Source organism: Arachis ipaensis, chromosome B7 (assembly GCF_059453495.1).
Source record: "Arachis ipaensis isolate K30076 ecotype BB chromosome B7, ASM5945349v1, whole genome shotgun sequence".
Lineage (NCBI taxonomy): Eukaryota > Viridiplantae > Streptophyta > Magnoliopsida > Fabales > Fabaceae > Arachis > Arachis ipaensis.
In genome coordinates this window covers 72,554,243-72,562,539 of record NC_142442.1, presented here as the reverse complement: position 1 = coordinate 72,562,539, position 8,297 = coordinate 72,554,243, and positions in this window count along the sequence as shown.

The window sequence follows — 8,297 nt, the reverse complement described above, 5'->3', positions numbered from 1 at the left end:
TAGTTTACCCTTTTTAGCATAAGATAGCTTAGTTTAAATTGAAAATATAAAAAGGAAGTAAACTAGGAACTTGAACATAATAAGAAACAATCCACACGACTTGTATATATAGCATTACATGTTAGTTAGTTAACAACATTTCATCAAGGAGAAACACTAGAACTTTAAAGCCACCTTAAGTTTTACATTGAGAATAATGGAAACTTTTAAATTTTACTTGCATGACATACATAATTGATATATGATTTCAGAGTTAGAGAACACACAGCCTGTGAGTTTTGAGCTTAATTGTACGGTTACATTCAAACCATAATTTTTATTCCTGTGTGTTCTGCCCTTTTTTTTTTCTGATGTTCTTTACTTTGTTTCAATCTATATGTCCGATTATAGAATAGAAATACATACCAAGAGAGTGATTGAGGCCATTGTTTAATTTTAGCTCACTTATCCCAAATTAGCCTACCCTTTACATCACCCTTGTTAGCCCCCTTGAGCCTTTAAATCCCCTCTTATTCTATAAGCCACAATACTAGCCTTAAGCAGAAAAATAAAATAAAAATCCCAAGTTGGATCCTTGGTTAGCTTAAGATAGAAAGTGTGTAATTGTTTAAGTATGGGAAACCTATTGGGAACATGGATGATAAAAACAAAAGGTAGAAAAGTTGAAAAGAATAAAATAATTCAAAATAAAAGTTTTGGGAAGCATGCTCATGTGAAATCAAAATAATTGAATTACCATGTGCATTAAAAAAAAGTGTTATTTTTCAGTGGTTGAATAAAGGGGACACAAAAGAATTCCCCAAATGTGAAATAAAGCAATGCACCTGGGATAAAAAAATAATAAACATTGAAACATGAGCATGTAACATCAAAAATGGGAAAATATAGGAAAATAGCTAAAGAAGCTTTGCTTTACAAAGTATGTATGTTAGGTGAGATCTTAGACTAATTAAGGATTCACTTATTAGCTCACTTAGCCTTATACATATACCCCTACCTTTACCTTGGCTCCATTACAACCTTAACTAAAGACCTCATGATTTTTGGTATGTCTGTATTCTATAATTGTTGATTGGTTAGATGAAGAACAAAGTTATAGAAAGTAAGAATAAAAAGAAGAATAGAGTGATTAACCCAATAAACACTGAGTGACTAGAGAGTAAACACAAAATCTAGTGAGGGTTCAATAGCTCATTAACATATATCTCTGCTGAAATTATTAATTGTCTTGTAAGTTTATAAAATTTTTTTCTCTCCCATTTCAATTGTAAATGCACTTTATCAACTATCTAAGGTTTGGCTATATATACATATATATGACTCCTTGAGAATGTGAATTAATTCAACTACATGCAAGCTTTATATACAAGTGCATAAAAATTAGAATTGCATGATGCATCTAAGTAGTTGCATTTAGATTAGATTGCATTGCATGGCATTCCACCACTTTAACCTAACATTACTCTTGGACTTAGCATGAGGACATGCTATTGTTTAAGTGTGGAGAGGTTGATAAACCCATATTTTATGATATATTTTGTACTTAATCTGAGTGATTTATTCAATCCTTCACCCACTTATTCATATTAATTGCATGGTTTTACTTTCCCTTCCTTATTATGTGATGTATGTGAAAAACATGTTTCCTATGCTTTAAAATTAATTATTTTAATTACCTTTATTTCCATTCGATGTCGTGATTAGTGTGTTGAGTAGTTTCAGATCTTCTAAGGCAGGAATGACTTAAAGGATGGAAAGGAAACATACAAAAATGGAAGGAAAGCACAAAATAGAGTTTTTGAAGAAATTGGCAGCCATGCGATCGCATGGGCGACGCGGCCGCATGCCAGCGCGAAAAGGCATTGACGCGGCCGCATGACTGACGCGACCGCGCGCCTCGAGTGAAACACATATGACGCAGTTGCATGACAGACGCGACCGCGTGACAAGAAAAACTCCGAATGACGTGACCACGTGACCCACGCGGACGCGTGATAGAGGCCACGCACCAGAAATTGCAGAAAACGCTTATAGTGAATTCTGAAGCCCTTTTTGGTCCAAATCCAAGTCCAGAAAGCATAGACCAGAGGTTATGAAGTGGGGGAATGCATCCATTCAAGGAGAGTCTCCACTTTAGTTAGTTTTCATGATTTAGATTTAGTTTTGGGAGGGAGATTCTCTCCTCTCTCTTTAGGATTAGGATTTAGATTTAGGATTTTAAGCGCTTTCAGGATTATCTCTCTTTATCAGGTTCAATATTCCTTTTTCTTATTTAATCAATTTTATTTATGAATTCTTCTATGTTACAGATTACTCTTTGAATTAATGTTATTTGAGGTATTTCATTTTATTATTGCTTTCTTTTATTTACATTATTGCTATTCCCATCTGAAGACATTTTTATTCTAGTAGGTTTACTTTTCTCCTTTTGGTCTTGGTTAAGAAATCAGTAACTCAGGAGTTGTGAAACTCAAACATGATTGATAATTGTTATCTTTGTTAATTAAATTGAACTTCAATAATCCCAAGCTTTTCTTAGGAAATAAATAGGATCTGAAGATCAAACCAATTAATCCCTTGACCTTCCTTTGCCTTAGTAAAGGTTAACAAAGAGGAATTAAGATTCAATTTTCATCATCATTGATAAGGATAGCTAGGATAAGACCTCTAATTTCTCATACCTTGCCAAAAGTTTATTTACAGTCATCTATTTATTTTACTTGCCTTTTAAATTACTTGTTCTTCATTTACTTTAATTGCTAATTAAACCATTCGCTCCTCATTCTCAAAACCCCAATTTACAACCTCCATAACCAATAATAAGAACATACTTCCCTGCAGTTCCTTGAGAAGACGACCCGAGGTTTGAATACTTCGGTTATCAATTTATTTAGGGGTTTGTTACATGTGACAACCAAAACGTTTGTACGAAGGGATTTCTGTTGGTTTAGAGACTGTATCTACAAGGCGACTGTTTTTATAAAATTCTTTACTGGCAAAAATCCTAACGTCAATACTCTTGTCACAGACCTCACATCTCAACGTAAGCGGGATTAACCACTGTCCTTAAGCCGCCGCCGTGACCTCAACAGGCCAGATTAACCACCGTCCCTGCCAGGCACATAACGTCTCATAATTCTCAGCATATAACAGTAATCCAGTGGTTTTCAGAAAAATCATTTTTCAGTATATCAATAATTCATCATTGCATTCCGAGTCCCAAACTCATCTCAACCACTATCAATTCATAATTTTCATTCCGAACTCATTAGTTCACCTCTTTCACAATTCATTCAGAACTCATCAGTTCACCACTTTCACAATTCCTTATCAATAATCAGTACCATATGCCGCCTTCCCACTCAATCAAAACCATTCTCAGTACTCCAGAAACCTAAGCCTCCGTTCATTAACTTTTTACTAGAATTACCGAATTGGATTCACCTAGGACCTTCTCTATGTTTTAACATAAAAAAAACAAGCTAAAAAGTCTTAGATAGGTATCACAGAAGTTTACAAGCTTGCCAGGAAGGTGAAACAATTAAAAAACAGGATTTTTATTGAAAAACATAGCAGTGTGCGTGCACACGCCCAGGAAGATTTTCAAGATGTGTGCATACGCATAGAGATGTGCATACGCACAGAGGTAAAATTTTCCAATTCTGTTTGCTCTCACAATGCGTGCGAACGCCCTCAACAGATTGCACCTTCCAACGTGTGCATGAGCACATCTTGCAATACTTCGTTAGGTGTGTGCGCGCACAGAGAGTGCTAGCGCTCCCAACTGCAGCCACATCCCCATGTGTGCGTGCGCATAGTTTAAAAAATACACAGGGTATGCGGGTGCACAGGGCTGTGCATGCGCACACAAACCAGAAATCATAAAAATTCTTCAACATCACAGAATTCAAATTTCGACATCAAACTTTGAATGATCATAACTTTCCTTACAAAAATCCATTTTCTACAAACTTTATATCAATTTAAAGCTCTCAAATCCATCTTTAATTTTAAATAAGTTTCATTCAATTTTATACTTTGAGGCTCAAGTTATGATTCATCAAAGTTCACAAAAATTCATTTTTACCAAAGTTCACTACTTTCTCAATTTCTTAAAATTCATAATCAAAATCACATCAAAACCATAGCAAACTCCAATTTACCCCATAAATTACTTCTTTGCACCACAAATTCACCATTCATACAAATTCCCACTCACATTACATAATCCTCAACCTCAATTATCAAATGTATCACACTAAAACCCTTTTCTCAACTAACACAATCATCCATCGTCATTATATCACAAATAATCATAATTATTAACCTCATTCAACCCCAATCTCAAGCTTTAATATTATTTTATCAACATCCACACCACAATTCTTAAAGTAGCCAAAATCATCACATTATCATACATCATCATTCAACAAGTCAACAACCAATATAATCCAAACCTATCCTATGGGTCACTAGCCTAAGTGTCCAAAAATATTATATATTACATAGAAGAAACTAAAACCATACCATGGTCGATTCCCAATATGCAGTAAAACCCAATTTGAGTGCATCCAGGCTTCCAAACATAACCAAGCCACCAATTCAACTCCAAAGCTCCATGTAAATGCTAATAATCACAACTTCAAGCTATATATACACATAATTTATAACTAATTAACCTAGGGTTAATCATAATCACAGTTTCACAATGGTTAAGAGTAAACTTATCTTACCCACAGTTGATTAGGAAAAAATCCAATAATAATCAAGTGCTAGAGTGTACCTAATTAATCAAAATCACAAGAACCACTCATTCACCATAACCAAAACCGAATCTGTTATGGAAGGAAGAACTGGGAAAGAAATTAGAAGTTCCTTACCATTTGTTTGGATGAAATCGAAGAGCTCAATGAGAGCTTCGCATAGCCGCTGACGGCACACGAATCGGAGCACCGTAGCTCAAGTTACAAGAGGAAGAATATGAATGTAATGCTTCTTGTAACCCTCACCTCTCTTCTCTCACTCAATGTTGCTACTGCTTGTTGTGTTTGAAAGTGGCTGAAATAGCCATTTAATGCACTTATATAATGTTGGACTTGGGCCAACTTGGACCTGGTCCAATCCGTTAGCATTTTTGGCTCGTTTAATCTAATTTCAGGTCAAACCTTTAAAATTAGTGCCTGGTTTCCAACTTTAATTATTTTTATAAATCTTTCTACTGTTTTTACTTACTCTCGCATAGTACCGAACAGATTTAAGCCGGTACTGCCGGTTAATTTACCGGTACACATTTTTATGTAAATTTCCGCAGAAAATTACATTTTCCAACTCAGAAAAATCTATTGAGTCCAAATATCATATTTATTTTTTTCTAATTAATATTCTAAATTTTTGAACCTAATTTAAGCAATTAAATTATTATTATTTAAAGTTAAATAATCGGTTAATTAATTCATGGTTCTTGCATTCTCCCCACCAAATAAGAAATTTTGCCCTCAAAATTTGGCTTACCCATCATCATCCTTAAATGTTACCTCAACTTAAACCTACCTCTCACCATTCATCGTTTTGTTCCTCCACGTCAGCTCAATTTCCTGATCACATCTTTTATTCTTATTTATAACTCCATATTTTGATTGAATTCAAGCCTATATCGTACTTATCCTTTCTACTCTTAGATTTCCTTAATTTAAGCTCAATACAATCATTAGCATTTCCATAGAGGTAGTTCCTCCTTGCTCCACATTTTCAACATGAGCACAAATGCCGCAGGCTCTAGATCATAAGTCGAAGAATTCACTTCGTACGGCCTCAACTGTCGCGATGTATAAACCACTACGTTCTGATGTTACATCGGAACGCACTCCAAGATTTTCCTATGAAACGCACCAGTAGATCTATAATGGTCCAAGGGTTTTAAGCAGTGCAAATACTAGTGTTGTAGTTAATCTTTCTTTTAAGTTTTGAAGAATTTCCTTCCAAAATCTGACATTCGTACCAATGGGCACCTTTGTGTATTGACTCAATCCTCGGTAATGACACTTGCAAAATCGAAGCTTCACAACTCTTCGTAATGTCGCACGCTTACAAGTTTCGTTCTTCGTGGTCATAATTCGTGTCCTAAGGAACTAACAAATCAATGGTTGCATCAAACGATTGCATGCGATGTCGAAATAAGCTCATGTTATTTGAAGGGATACCAAGCTCACAAGAAAGCAAACAATTTTGAATGGTATCAGTATAAAATTGAAAAGATGCATTGTTTTGGGATCAGATAATAGGGTTGTAGGAATTTAGAAAATGCGCCAGAAAGAGAATTAGAGTGCACCTCAAAATGGAATTACAATTTGAGAGTCTTTAGAGGATACAATAAAGCAGATTGAATCAAAATACGTCTATACTGATTTCAAGAGGATATTACAAGCCCTTAAATAAAGGCGATTTACCTCAACAGTACACATTCAGGCTCACATCAAGGAAAACAAGGTTCGCGCAAGGATATGTGCAAACAAGGAATAGGATTTAGTAATGTTCAATTTATTCATCAAAAAGGGATTCCGAAATAAAGAGCTCTAATACAATTTACAAGGAAAAGATAGGTCCGGTCGCAAGGATTTGTTGGTGCCTTCATTCATATAAGACATCACACTGTCATTAAGATCACCGTGCTTCCACAGTGTTACTCTGACTCTTTGGTCTTTAAGAATTGGATTATTTGCCCACGCCAATGAAAAATGTTCCTAAGTTCTGTCGGTTCTAGTGGCAATACTTTACACGACACAAGTGAGCTTGATCTTAAGTTTGATACTAAGTTTAACATCTTTAGTCTCGAACCCTCATCCCTGTTATATGCTATGAATAAACGTGTTCTTCTAATATTGCACAATACAGTTAAAGCTTTATATCCAGTTATACACCTACCTCTTATCTCAGGCCCCCCACATATGGCGTTCATAGTGAATACACGGCTTTATTGTTGGTTCTGACTCGCATCCTAGTTTTTCCCACGACGGCAATCCTGGCAATGTGTCCAAATATTCCACAAGTGTAGCATCGACCATTTTCTTTCGCCCGATGAAACTGGGCATTATTGTTTCTTCCAAAATTTCTTTGACCATGAGGATGCTGAGTGGCATGTCCATTCCTTTTCAAGATCTGGCCTCTTGGTGGAAGATACTTTCTATTACCTCTGCTACTAGTACCCCCACGAATATCTCTCGTCAAATTCATCTTTTCAATGCAATCCTCCATGAATCTTGCCTTGTTCACCAATTCTGAGAATCTCTTAATCTCTAATGGAGCCACAACATACATGATATCTTCCCTCAGCCCTACTCGGTATTTGATGGATTTCCAGCCCTCATAGGACTCAGGGGAACCCTGACTTATTCTTGAGAACCTACAGAGTTTCTCGAACTTCCTGGTGTATTCAGGTACAGTCATGGACCCTTGCTTCAACCGTAAGAATTCCAACTCTCTGGCCTCCCTTGTTCACTCATGAAAGTACTTCTTGTAGAAAATTTCCTAGAATAACACCCATGTAATGTCCATATTTTGTTGGTGTAGCTATCGGCACTCTCCTTGCCACTATTACTGAGCTTCTCCCACTAGTTGATAAGTCGCATATTCCACGAACTGGTCATACGGTACATGTTGAGTTTGCAATGCACGCTCCACAGCTTGGAACCAGTTGTCTGCTTCGGTAGGCTTTGTCGATCTATTGAAAATCGGCAGGTCAACTTTTAGAAAGGCAGCTAGAGTTCTCGGAACACCATCTAAGCAGTCTTTAGCACCTTCTCCACTTTCATTTCTGACTAATTGCATTGTCCGCTGACGTGGCAGAAATTGGTGAGTTAAGAAATTATTATAAGAGATACGTTGCAAGTACAGTTCTTAACTAGCCAAAAATCCACTTATCAATTTAGAAGGGGTTGTCACAAAATTAAAATTAAAATACTAGGAGTATGAATCCCAGGTCGTCTCCCAACGAGTTGCAGAAAGATGTGCTATTTTATTAATCAGATGTTTTCAAAAAAGGTTTGAGTTAGTAACAGGAAATTAAATCAGAGAAATTATGTAATTTAAATAAAAGCCTTGACTGGGAGTAGATTAGTTGGAAGCCCTATCCTTGATGGAGTACTCTCAAGATTAATTGATAATTGAAGGTTGTTGAAGCACTCCCAGTATTCATAGAGAGTCTCGAATTCGTCCTGGACAATCATGGAAATGTCCTTCCTCAGTTTATCAGTAACTTCAGCTGGAAAGAATTTTTCCAAAAATTATCTTCTAAGCGTATC